Here is a 14,910-nt window from a genome sequence, read left to right on the forward strand (position 1 = left end):
ATAATTCAATTGAGACTTTAATAATCCATATTTTTTCTGACACTAACAAAAGCATACACATATCTAACCCTCATATCCGCTTATTCACTGAACATTATTTAATTTTTCATTCACAAAACGCCATTCATATTAAATTTTAGCATCTGCTATCTGGTGACCATTCTATTCTTTCACTAATTAACTTTTTTTTACATTTTAACACGCATGCACCTTGCTTAACCATCTCCCCCTTTTTCTTGTTTCTCCACAACATACTTTATAACACTTTACCTCATGTCTTATTTTAGTCTTTTTCACTCATTCATTTCCACATTTATTTTTATCATCGTTCTATTATCTGCTGTTTTCTTCTCGACATACAAGTTGCGTTTTTCTCTAACGCATTCACGAAAGAAAAAAAATTCGAAGGAGTTAAAGTTCATCTACAATTAACTTAATAATAAATATCAATAATACAAAATCAGTAGCTTTACTTTCTAGATGTAATAATTATTTGTACTAAAAAACGTGTCTAACCTTTCTCCCCTCCTCCTCTCCTGTTAAGATTGAGTATCAACCGAATTGTCTGTCATCGCTAGACATTCTAATTAGTAGCAAGATGGAAAGAAAGTTGACCTCAGGTCTCCAACGATCGGAAAATGTGTGTCATCAGAGACTCTCTGTTTGTCTGTCTGTCTGTCTGTCTGTCTGTCTGTCTCTCTCTCTCTCTATCTATCTATCTATTTCGCCATCTCTCTGTCTTTTTCGCTCTCACTCTCTTTCTCTTCTCTCTTTTTCTCTTCTCTCTCTCTCTATCTTTCGCCCTCTGTCTCTCTCTCTTTATCTCCCTCACTTTCTCTCTTTTCCTCTCACTCGTTTTTGCGTTCACTCTCTGTCTATCTCTCTTTCGCCATCAATCTCTTTTTTCTCTCTATCTCTCTCTTTGGCTCTAATTCTCCTTCTCCATCTTTCTCTCTTTTTCGTATTCACTCTCTCTCTCTCTCTCTCTCTCTCTCTCTCTCTCTCTCTCTCTCTTTTGCCCTTTCACACTTTTCGCTCTCTCTCTTTCTCTCTCTTGCTTTTCTCTCTTTTTCGCCTTCTCACATCCTTTTGCCCTCACTTTATCTCTCTCACTTTCTCTTTCGCCCTTACTCTCTTTTTTCTTTCTACTTGATTAAAGTCTGCGCCACCAAAAGTCTTTTTTATATTAAAAGCCAATCTGCTTTTCAACCCTTCCATTCTTCGATTCAAATCGTTTCTGACTTACTTGCCAATCGGCATTTTATAATACTTACGCAATCATTAAATGCTTCTCTAAAAAAAGATAAAGTCCACTTCAACCATGACATTTTAAATCTGACTCAAACAAAATGGTTGTCCGACTTTTAGGGATGAGAAAATTATCATTTGTATTATTATCCTCATCACTTACTTTTCAAAATAACTAGCGGGGTTACCCGGTGTTGCCCGGGTGTGGAGAGGTGTTTTAGTAAGAATATTGAACAAGAGTGAGGCATAAAAAAAGAGTATGGAAAAGATATAGATAAAACAGGAAATAAAGAAGAGAACGAAAAATAATTACATAATTAATCTTGTTTATATGTTAGAACTTTCAACAACAGCAACAACAACAAAAAACAAAAACAATCTGTTACCTGGGCACGAACGTGAAACCCTGAGTTTACGACACAGCTCCAATATCCTCCACAACGACGTCATCGAAATAACGTTGTGTTTTTTTTCTATTCAAGAAAGCACGCTAGACGCGCATGCGTGTTTGCTGAACTCGATTAAAAAGGAAAGATTTTTTGCAACCCTCCCTTCTTTTAAACGATCATATCTATACAAAATAATTGATTTTTTTTTTTTTCCTAATTTTCAATTATTCGACTGAGACATCGCTCTTTAAAATGGTACTAGTTTCAATCCGATCCGATGCTGCTGAAAAAAGTTTTTGGCAGACATACAAACACACACACACACATTTTGTGTTTACATATTAGTGGGGGTACCTGGCATTGCCCAGGTGTATTGAGGTGGTGTAGTAAGGAACCCCGAAAAGAAAAAAGTGGTAGTAGTGGAGAAGGGATCAAAACAACAACAGTAGGCAGTTTGGGTGGAGAGAGGTGTTAAAAAGTTAGGCAGACAGGCTCAGACCCGTAATGCGAAGGAGAAAAAGAAGGTTAAAAAACATAATGTCTTAGTCGATGCCTCCATCGCAAAACCGGAAGTCGCGAACATTGAAATTAAGGCTAGTTAATCGAAAGGAGACGATGAAAAAAGCGACTCCTCCCTGTAGAAAACTGCCCAGTTGAGGGTGAAGGAATTAATGTTTTGGTCAATTTTGTGATATTTGTCGTCCGAAAGGTTGAGTTCCAATGTGTCTGTCGGAAGTTTTTGCTAGACATACAAACACACACACACACATACACATTTTGCCCTTTATATATAGAGATTGCACCAAAAAAGCGTAATAGTTTTGCAGAGTTGTATTTAAAAAATATTTCGGCATCTTTTGATTCAATTAATATCATCATCATCATCATCATCATGCAGTCTGTCAGTCTTGACGATGACTAGTTGGGGCCTCAGTGCTTTATCCTTAAGTATTGGCGTAGTCCTCTTTCTGTGTGAAACGTCCGGTGACAGGTACCTCATATGTGGGTGCCAAGGTCGTGTCGTCGATAGTGTCCCAGCATTAAGGCTTATCTAATCTTTCTCTCTATTTCTTCCTTCTCTTTGTGGAGACTGTTCCGCCAACCACTCCTTTCTTTGGCTTCTTCTTCCCAACTCTCAACATTGATGTTCTTCGCCTTCAGGTATTGCTTCGTTACATGTTTGTAACTTCTGAACTCCTACCCTGCGGGTTCCATTGTCCAGTTCCCCGTAGAAGATCATCTTTGGGATTTGGTTGTTTAATCTTATTTTATACTTTAAAAGGAAAAGTGAAAAAAAAAAGAAAGGAAAAGATAGGGAAGATAGATGAGAAAGTGGAGAAAGAAGGAAAGGGTATAAAAAAAAAGCAAATAAGAGAAATAAATACAGTAAAACTCCTATAATTTGAACACCTGCTTCGTTCAAATTAGCGGATGCTGTTCAAGTTTCGTGATAAAAAAATGTGCTGCAGTTAACTTTAATTTTCTAAGAATTAAGAAATAGTAAATGAAATTCATTGCTATATGATACTTCAAGTATATATTAAGTTGACTTTACGATATATTGCAAGTAGGAATTGTTAAATATTATTACCAGGAACAAAAACATTGAAAATAAACTAAATCTACTCTTACTTGTTAAGTATTTATTACCTAAGTTATCATCTACCGAAATCATACATTTATGTAAAATACAATTTTTTTATTTATTCATTGAATGAGTCTCATTGCAGTTTCTATTTTCATCGATTGAGCTCTCGGGCACTGCCATTGTATTCCGTAAGCGATCACGAAAATCTACAATTTCTTGGTTCTGTAGCTTCTTTATCATTATATCTCTTCGGAGTGACATTGTTTGCAAAACATCGTTGTCATTAAAGTAAGGACTTTTTTCTAGAAATTTTATAACCTTCTCCATAGACTTTTCTGCATCATCCCATGATATTGCTTCATCAGAGTGTTCTTGGTTATTTACATTAGGGTCAAGAGAATGGGAGCTGTCGCTATTTTCATCACCATTACTGCCTTCAAGATATTGATCAGTAGTTTCCTCATCTTGTTGCACCCACATTTCAACATCATTTGCATTAAGTGACTTAAGAACAGCGTGGTTAGGGTAGGGTTCCGGAAAGCAAAGAATCCAGCAACTGTTTATAAATCCAACAAAGTAAAATTTTGTGGAGAATCAATTTACTCTTATATATTGCGTAATAGGTTTAGTGTTGTTCATTGCATCTCTTTCTTTCTTTCTTTTTTTTTACAAAGAGAATATCACATATCAAGGTCTGGAGGCCACTCGAGGATAAGGGTTAATGTGTGTACTGTAGTAATTCGGACATTAGTGTAAAAATCAGTTGTGGTGGAAATTTGGTATAATCAGATTATTTATGAGGACGGTTCAATAAGAACTTGTTTACATTAGACTTGAAGACTACAGTATTGTAGTCAGCTGGAAAGCAGACCAGCGGAATAGAGTTCCAGAGACGGGCAGTTCTAGGAAAGAAGCTTTGTTGATGGAATTCATGTTTAGGTTTAGGCACCAATAGAGAGTAGAGGAATGTATTGATAGTGATTTTGGCTAGATGAGTATGTTTTGTGAAAGACTGGAGCCCAGTCGAACGCTTGCAATAAAAATGATGATAGATCAGAGACAGGCTTGCGATATCTCTTTTGTGGGAAGGAGGTTGCAGAGAAGAAAAAGGGCATTACCTACTAGATTACAAAGTTTGTTTTGAACTCTGTCAAGTCAGAATAAGATGCTCTGAACAGCAGGTAGAGAATTGCATCAGCAGTGAGATATCTACTAGAGTGGTGGAATGATCCAACCATTTTTCCAGCGACATTGGCAACAGATTTGATGTACGTGCTCCATTTCAGATCAGGAGTGAAGGTCAGACCAAGAAACTTGTATAAACATGGGGCGTCCTCAAAGCAAGAGCGGTTCATTACAATAGTGGCCAGATGTGAGATATTGCCTACCCCCGCAGATGTGTGTCAGAGTGTTGATAATGGAAAGAGAGAAGCTTGGTTTTAGATGCATAAAATTAACCAGCCACCTTTTTCTCCATTGTACCACATGCCCAAGATCAGAGGAGAAAGAATCAGAGAGATCTTGCCTAACCCCGCAGTGTACCGAGAAGAAGCTTCACATGAATTCCTGTGGTGACTTAGTCCACATTACATTGTAGTCTACATTGCATTGTAGAGAATCTACTTTTTTTATAAAATTATTTGTAAATAATGGCTTTACTTAAAGATTAAAATTCAAAAGTTAAATATCATGGTTCAATTGTGCTCTGAAAAGAAACATTCATTTCGAGCATGCCCTTGTTTTATACAGGAACCTATTGTTGATTTTATGCGCCGGACGTTTCTGCTTGTGCTATGATAAAATTTCTCAAAACACTTGTTGTACAAAAATGTTAACTTTTTCACAAGCAAACTTCCTTCTTTAATCGGATTTTTTCGATTATCAGTTTTCGATATTTATCAGGAGCATTCTGATACAAAACTTATGTAAGAACACACCCAGACACATTAAGTACCTTCGCGTAAAATAAAAAAATATCGGCCAAGCTGTTTCCGAATCCATAAGGAACAAATTCTCTTCCCCCCTCTCTCTCTCTCTCTCTCTCTCTCTCTCTCTCTCTCTCTCTCTCTCACACACACACACATGTACACACAAAATTCTTTTCATTTTCCACAGGGAAGACAACCGAAGCAGCAAAACTGAACCTGGCCTGCAGGACACTATATATACAAATGTAGGCAAATTTGGGCATATTTTATTCGTTTGAAAATACAGTTTCTTTTTTACCAATTGTCACAAAATTTTAACCATAGAATAGTATTATAATCTTCAAAAAACCTGTAAATTATCGATGAAACTACATGAAAATGGCTTCAAATGATCTGAAATAACAGCAAGGAGAGACTTGATTCCAAACATTTCTTATATATTATATCTCCCCTCTTTGGTTTTCATACATAAGGTAAATTTCACAGTGTATAAGGATTATTTGATACTGGAGATATTCATAATCGTACCCTATTTCCAAATGAGGTGAGATATAACGCATGAGAAATATTTGGAATCAAGTCTCTCCTTACTTTTATTTCAGATTATTTGAAACCATAGCAGCAAGTTTTAGTCTCCCCTCCATTAAGACTTGAGGTTTGGTGTAAATATCTATATAAACTATGTCAATCACTTTATTGCAGATTAGTAAAATATCAATTTTTCACTAAATATACGCCACAAAAAATTGTATCATCAAAGGACTGCTTTAAAGTTAGGTATTTACCAAAATTGTATTCAAATTCATGTGATATTCACGAAGTTGTGACATTTTTTTCCTAATCAAAGATTTTTCACTCTCCATCGCTTTATTGCAGATTTCTAAAAATGTTGTTTTAAGGCAAAAAATACACTGTCTAATCATGAAAACTTTATTTTTTATTATATTTTCAGTCAAAGAATAATGAACAAAAGCACATCCTAGGTGCTAAATCTCAAACAAATGAATTATTTATCGACATATTCACCATTTTTTAAAATAACTTTAAACAACTTTTTGACCACCGATCTGAAAAGGAGTTATGGCGCTGAAGCCATAAACTATTTTCATCCACAGGGCATCCTTTGAAGTACATTTGCTCCCCTCCTTCAATATTGACCAGAGATGTTCAATGGGATTAAAGTCTGGAGAACATGGTGGCAAGCTCATAAAGGGCATTGGAGCGATTCCAGCTCTGGCAAGAATGGCAGCACTGATGCTGTTTGGGTTTTGGTTAACTTCTCTATGAATTTTCTGAATATCACGATATGAAAGGGTTCTCCAATGCCCTTATCCTTCCTGGATTTGGTGTTGGAGTTTTTCAGGAATGAAGCCAAGATTCTTGGATCCCTTTCCATTGCAGTGGCTAAATCATTGATGGACAATCCCTCTGCGAGTCTAGCAACAATCCTTTGTTTTTCGATAACCTTCAATCGCTCGTTTTTGGCATTGTAAGAGATTTGCAATAAAGCTATGGACAGTATAAATTCCTTGATAAATAAAATGCCATAACTTCGTGAATATCGAATGAATTTGAATAAAATTTTGGGAAATAACCTTAAAGCTGTCTTTTGATGATACTATTTATATTTTTGGTGATGTATATTTAGTGAAATATTGATATTTTGTTAGTCTGCAATAAAGCGATTGACACAGTTTATATATATGGATGTATCTATACTGGTAACCGAATTGAATATTAAAATGCTCATATCTTTGGTTCTATGGGAGGAAATTACATGAAAATTTGCTGTTTTTTTTTTTAATATAATACTATTCTATGGTTAAAATTTTATGACAATTGGTAAAAACAGAACCTATATTTTCAAACAAATAAAATATGCCCAAATTTACCTACATTTGTATATATATTGTCTTGGAAAGCCAGTTTCAATTTTGCTGCTTTGGTATGAATTTTCCTTAGTTTTTTTGGCTTGGTTGTCTCCTCTGTGACCGAATATATATATATATATATAGATATACCATCTTTTTGGCAATTTTATAAGTTCCAAATCTCGGCGACTAATGATCAGAATTTAACAAATGAAGGCTCGTTGGAAACGTAATGACCTGAATTGTGTAGTTGGCTATATAATATTTGCCCTTAAAGTCGCACATTAAGGGGATCATCCATCATCCAGAGCTTATTTTTGGCACTTTTTTACAACCATAAAATGTTTCAATTATAGTCATTTGTTTTCCTAGTTTTGCATATGAGTTACAAAATATCTGATATTTCTCCCAAACCTCTGGACTTGGTGGAGAGGAGACTAAAACTTGCTGCTCAATTGATCTGAAATAACAGCAAGGGGAGACTTGATTTCAAATATTTCTTCTATGTTATATCTCCCCTCTTTGGTTTTCATACATAAAGTAAGTAAATTTCACTGTATATAAGGATTATTTGATACTAGAGATATTCATAATCGTACTCTATTTCCAAAAGAGGTGAGATCTAACATATGGGAAATATTTGGAATCAAGTCTCCCGTTGCTGTTATTTCAGATCATTTCAAACAAGTTTTAGTCTCCCCTTTATCAAGGCCATAGATTTGGGGGAAATATATATATATATATATATATATATATATATATATATATATATATATATATATATATATACCAAATAAAAACGATTTAAAATAATAAACTGGCCAATTATGTTATTCGGTTTGACTTAGAAAAATGTATATGGTTCAGTAAGACATCAGCTACTCGAGAAAGCAATAGAGTTCTTTGGATTCCGGAAGATATTATAAATCTCATATTAGCGTATTTCAAATATAAAATTTTCTAAGAATAAATATTGAACTAACTCGCAAAAGTTGACTCTTGGTATTATCATGGGATGTAGCATTCCTCCACTACTGTTTGTGTTGGTAATCGAGATGATATTGCATAGTGCTGAAAACAACATTAATAAGAAAACCATGCCTTCTTTGAAGATGTTTATAGTTGTTGTAACCTTAGTCGCAAAATCCAGCTAACACATAAAATAAATGGTTACCGCCTACAGGAGCTCTTCAAATTGGTTGCGGTGACAATAAAGCCATCAAAATGTCATAGCTTATCCATAATTACAGGATCATGCAAAGAAATAAGGTTTTCCATCAATGGGAACAAAATAACTACAATCTGCGACAAATGTGTCAAGAGCTTTGATCATTATTATTCTCCACCTTTAACGAATCAACATCGTTGGCATGACCTAATCAAAATGATAAAGGACGGACACAATTGATAAGTGTAACATCATAAACAAATACAAATTATGATGTATTTACTTTGAATTATTTCCCAAGTTCTCGTCGCCAATACAAGTTTATGAGGTGGCACTTACAAAAGTTGAGAGATTGGAAGCCTGATAAGTAAATTTATGAAAAAACTGTTCAGCGGTGCCTAATTCCTTGATAAACATGACACTATATGGTTGATCAGCGAAACTAAAATTCCCAATGTCATCACTTGTTGTGGAATATAAATTAGGAAAATTGGTGCTGTGTCATTTTTTTTTTTACACGGTGGTCACCACATATCAAGGCCCGGAAGCCACTCAGGGATAAGGGTTATTGCAAGTACAGTACGTTAGTGTGGAGATTTATTGAAGTGTTTACTTGAGGTGGCGGTTCATTAGGAATTTGTTTATGTTGAACTTGAAGACATCCAGGTTGCAGTCAGGTGGGAAGCAGGCAGACGGAACAGAGTTCCACAGGCGTGCAGTTCTAAAAAAGAAGCTTTGTTTATGGAATCTACGTTTTGATTTAGGCACAGATAAAGAGTGGGGAAAATTTTTGACAGTGGATTCAGCTAGACGGGTGTTTTTCGTAAAAGATTGGCGAGGGGGGACCAGAGATTGGAGTTCATATGGAAGAGCAAATCTAGGTCTCCACCCACAAATTTGGTGGCCCAAAGAATGTTCTGCAAAGCAAAAGAAAATGGTTGCATTATCTTGGGGTAATCACGCACATTGCAACAGCTGTGGGTCAAAGTAAATATGGTGCGTGGATGAAGTAGAAGAATGCAAAAGACTAAGAAATAACATGATTTCAAATACATGGAGCTGAAAAAATTTGGTTTTCTCATAAAAGTGGTCTACGATATCTCACCAGTTAACTAAGAGGTGCCAGACTTTTTTGTACAGGCATTGAAAATGGTCATAGACTCTTGAAAATCCAGTATGTTATTGCTATACATCTTATGAGATGACTAACCAGTTTTTATGATTTCATGTTTAAATGAACAGCTACAGCAGGAATTGGAATACACCCAACTAAGGCCTGATTTTCCTAGCTGATGAATTTCAAAAATGCAATCTGGATGTGAGAACATTTTAAAAGAACGATATGCAATAAAATTATATTTTGAACTTGGAAAAAATGCCACAGAAACGTATGGAATGCTTCAGACTGCTTTTGGACCATCTTGTAAAAATCAAGCATAAGTTTTTTGAGTGGCATAAGAGATTCAAAGAAGGCAGGAAGTCCGTGAGGGATGATGATAGGTGTGGGAGGAGTAAAGAAGTCAGAACACCAGAGTTGATTGGCCAAATAAAGAATTTCATATATAAGAACCGTCATGTGTCTATAGAGACAATAAGTGCGCAGTTTGATGTCAGTGTGGGAACTGGCACACAATTATTCATGAGCAACTGAAGATGCGGAAGATTTATGTAAAGTTTGTCCCAAGGGTGCCCAGAGAAGATTATCCTTGTCACAGACTGTTTGATCAAGATGGGCATCAAAACTTCTTCACCCTCCCTGTAGTCCATACCTTGCTCCCTGTGACTTTTGGTCATTCCTTAAGCTCAAGGAAAACATTAGAGGCTGTCATTATGAGACAAATGTGGAGAGGAAAGAGGCTTGACAAAGATCATTCATATGCTCACAAAATAGGACTTCCCATGGGCCTTCCAGAAGTTGTTGGAACAGTATAACAAGTGCATTGCAGCCGGAGAAGATTACTTCGAAAGAGACAAGTGTTTCATGTGTCTACTATCAATGAAAGTGCCCACATGAAAAAAAGCTTGGAAAATTATTGAGGGCACCTCGTAAATCCGACTGATGCAGAGTGTGTAGGAAAACTCCTAGCCTCAAACATATTTTTTTTCCAAACATATTCTCACTGGATGCGAGTATGCTCTGAGAAGTTACACGGAGAGACACAAAGTTACATGTAGAGACACAATTAAGTATTGGAGATTGTTGTGAAAGTTTCCGAGATGTTTTGAGAATGCCAATAAAAGTCTCAATGTCACTAGCAGAACGATTCATCTCATTAGAAAGAAACAGTTCAAACACTTTGTGTAAAAATAGGCAGCATTTGATAGCTGCACAAACAGGTATTCAACTTAGAACACCGGCTTGTATTTCAAACTGAAATAAAATTAACAGACTAGTAGCAGATATTGTCATTTGGTCTGTACATTTGACAAAAAGTTTGAAAAATTTGAGAAATTTAAAAATGTATTTTAAAAACTCTTACCTATACACTGTACGTTTAAAGTCCTTTCTTATTCATTTTAATTGCTTAATGACAAAGTAGGAGAATAAAAATTAATGGCCACACAAAAATTTTAATTGCTTAATGACAAAGTAGGAGAATAAAAATTAATGACCACACAAAAATTTTAATTGCTTAATGACAAAGTAGGAGGACAAAAATTAATGACCACACAAAAATTTTAATTGCTTAATGGCAAAGTAGGAGGACAATAATTAATGGCCATACACAAATTTTTATTGATTAATAACAAAGTAGGAGGACAAAATTAACGGCCATACAAAAATTTTAATTGCTTAATGACAAAGTAGGAGGAAAAATGTAATGGTCATACAAAAATTTTAATTGGTTTATGACAAAGTAGGAACACAAAAATTAATGGCCATATAAAAATTTTAATTGCTTAATGACAAAGTATGAGGAAACATTTAGTGGCTATACAAAAATTTAAATTGCTTTATGACAAAAATTAATGGCCATATAAAAATCGATACTTGTTGATTTTTTTTTTCATTTCTGAACAAGTAAAGATAAATCAAGAAAACCTTATCATATAACTCTTAGGCGAAAACAAATACACTAAAATAATACAATAACACAAAATAAAACATTAATTATATGAAAAGTATGTTTGGAAAAAGTTTAGGAGTTCTTAAAAAGTACAAAAAATGTTAAAAAGAATAAAAATGCACAAGTACCAATTTTTGTATGACCATTAATTTTTTACCTCCTATTTTGTCATTAAGCAGTGAACATGGATGAGGGATTTTAAACTTACAGTGTATAGGTAAAATATTTTTAAATAAATTTTTAAATTTCTCAAATTTAAAAAAACGCACAAAATCTTCCTTGGTGAAAGGAAAAATACATTGCTTCTTTTTTTACATATTTTTTGTTTGTTTTATTTTGATTGTAATCGATTATTTATTCGGTGAGCAAAACAATTTAATTCTTAGTTATTGAAGTGTGAATTGAATTATTAAACACGAAATTATCGCTGAGAAATTTATATTTCAATCAAATTATTTGAAGGCAACAATCATCATCATCATCATCATCATCAGCATCATCATTTCTTAATTCTTAAAACTAAAATTTTATATCTTTATCATATTTTCTCAGTTTAGGCAAATATTGTAACATCGTTAATTGAAAGATGATGGTGATCAAGTGATTAACAACACGGACTGATGATCTGGTGTTTCAAGTTCGAATCCAATTCACTTAGGATGTTGGCAACCTTCACATGGCACCTTCCATAAGTACGCGATGTCTTTCTAGAAAGAATATCAGAAAAACCAATATCAACAATTGAATCATTGAATTCATAAGATGATGATGATGACCATCATCATCAACAACTCTTTTAGCTTGCTTAATAATAAATAAATTTTACATTCGTTCATTTCAAGCATGTGGCTATGTTAAAAGGTCCAAACAATCCATCATCATCAAATCTTTTATTAAATTTTCATGTTTATTAAAAATAAAAAGCTTCAAATGGTGATTTTACAAATTTAAAAATCTTTTCATTATTGAATTGTTATTCTTAAAAAGAAATAGTATTTTAATACCTCAATCTAATTATTATGTTATTTAGTCGATTTTGGAAAAGAATTTTTAAAAAATCAAACAAAAAAATTCAATCAAAAATCCTGCTTGGTATATATATATATACATATACTAGCTGTTCATACCAAGCAGGATTTTTGATTGAATTTTTTTGTATATATATATATATATATATATATATATATATATGTGTGTGTGTGTGTGTGTGTGTGTGTGTGTTTCTCAACTCCAAATTATGCATTTTTCACATTTTAAAAAGTAAAAAAATAACCTCATAGTAAAAATAAAAGCATGCAAATTATGATTGTTAATTTAAATGTGGGCGCTTCTTCGTTATAATAGCAAAATTCAAAATATTGAATTTCAAGTAAAACCAATGGTATCCAATTGTCATGTCGCACTAATGAACATATCCAAAAATTACGAAAAACAATAAGGTAAAAAATTAATCATTAATGAAAAGAGAGTTTTAATCGTAACAAGAGAGGTAAACATTTTTTGAAAACTGAAAATCTTAACAAAACTTAACTTTTGCTAATTGTCTTCGAAAACTATTTGCATTAAAAATTAATTTTCTATTCTATTATTTTTCGTAATTTTTGGATATGTCCATTACTGCGACATGTCAATTAAGTAGATATGATTGGTTTTACTTGAAATTCAATCTTTCGATTTTCGAATTTCATTCTAATAATGAAGAAGTAGTATGGTTTTTAATATTTTGGACAGTACTCTGTCCTTTTCCCCAAAATATATTTAATTCTAAAAAGATTATTTGAATGATAATAAAACAGTTATAAATAAGTGTTGATTAGATTCTTTTAAGAGTTTTCTTTATTATTTTTAACGATGAAGCATGCTTATATTAACTGCATTTGGATGACAGTCTTGCATCGTTTTGTGTCCACTAACCTTCAACAGGTCACGAGTGATAACGAGCAGCCATTCTACCTTTACCATCTGGACAGCAGCAGACATTTTAAAGCATATAACTTTTACAGCTACTATTCATGATTGACTACCATTACATTTTTATTTTTACAATTAATTGATAAAACATCTTGTAACTATAGTAAACAAGCGCAGTGATGAAACTTATTATATATATATATATATATATATATATATATATATATATATATATATATATATATATATATATATATATATATATATATATATATTTATTTATTTATTTTCAGTCAATCAACATCCATGAAAGCCAACAAACCAGAAAGTCAAGACTCGAGTTTCGCCCTCATTTGGACTCATCAGAACACATCTGAACTTGAATCTGTTGCGTGTGAGGCGAGTCATTTGCCACTGGAGCAACCAGGCCACACACAAGGAAGTTTATTAGCTAAGACAGATCAAGCAAATCACAGGGAAACCCGACCATGGAATGTACCTACTTTGTCTCAAACAAGAGGTGTGGTCATCCAACCACTGAGAATTCATTAAGAACTTAATGAGAACTGTGAAAATAATTATATTATCTCTCACATTATGAAAATTCTCATACACACACACATATATATATATATATATATATATATATAGAGAGAGAGAGAGAGAGTGAGAGAGAGAGAGAGAGAGAGAGAGAGAGTAATAATATTTTTTTCTGCAGTTTTCTCGGATAATGCAGACTTAGAACTTGTATAAACTGATTTAATGCTGGAAAATTCACAAACGCAAAAAACAAAACTCAACTATATCATCAATAAAGTAGAAACACTTTACATTAAATCATGAAATGAAAAAAGGGAATATCAGTTTTTTACCTTGTAACTGTTAAAGAAATCTATTATTAAATGCATGGCTCTCCCACAGTACTGATAAAAATACCACCTCTCTCATCACTAAATGTAGAGACAATTCTATTATTATTTCACTAAAAACAACACTATACTTAATCACCTTCAGCGATACAACACCAACATGATATGAAAAAAAAAGTTTCATAAAAAAACTGGAACAGAAATGTCAAGACTTTTACTTTTGATCCGGTATTTGGCATATAGAATTATATAAGATTAAGATGCATAAAAATCTAAGTACCGATGTATGTATATATATATATATATATATATATATATGAGTGTATGTGAGTGTGTATATATATATGTGTGTGTGTATGTATGTATGTGTGTGTAGCATGTGTATGTATGTATATGTGTGTATGTATGTGTGTGTATGTATGTATGGATGCATGTGTATAATATATATATTTACACACACACTAGTATCTGTAAGTTAAACTTACAGATACTAGTGCGTATGTAAATATATATATTAAACTTATCAAGCCCCTTTTAAGAATACTTTAGGATGGGCACTTTCTGTGGAAAAAAAACTAAAAGGCAGTCAACTAGCTTTTATGCAATATTCACGACTTCCGCTCGTTCGAACACTCTACAGGGTGGCCGAAAAGTCCCAGTCGAAACATATATTTCTGGGCTGTGTTTTATTAAAAATACATGTATAGTGTCCTGGGACTTTTCGGCCACCCTATAGATTGTCTAATGTAATGTAATAGTTGTTAATCTCTTTCTTTTCCTTCCCGTGGCAACTATTTAGATGCACTGAGAAAGAGGTTCAGCAAATGGAGCAAAAGGTGGCTTTGTGACTGGGTTCGAATCTCATGATCA

At 33.5% G+C, this 14,910-nt stretch overlaps 1 long non-coding RNA gene across 2 annotated transcripts in view; it reads right to left on the reverse strand.

The window, feature by feature from the left end:
• Positions 1–11,553: 11,553 nt before the first annotated feature.
• Positions 11,554–14,910, reverse strand: part of LOC145297485 (uncharacterized) — a 178,346-nt gene continuing 174,989 nt past the window's right edge. For both annotated transcript variants that reach the window (XR_013870252.1, XR_013870253.1), the window contains one exon: positions 11,554–11,967. This is a non-coding gene — a long non-coding RNA (uncharacterized LOC145297485). The remainder of the gene's footprint in view (positions 11,968–14,910) is intronic.

Source organism: Euprymna scolopes, chromosome 18 (assembly GCF_053919585.1).
Source record: "Euprymna scolopes isolate OS-2025 chromosome 18, ASM5391958v1, whole genome shotgun sequence".
NCBI lineage: Eukaryota > Metazoa > Mollusca > Cephalopoda > Sepiida > Sepiolidae > Euprymna > Euprymna scolopes.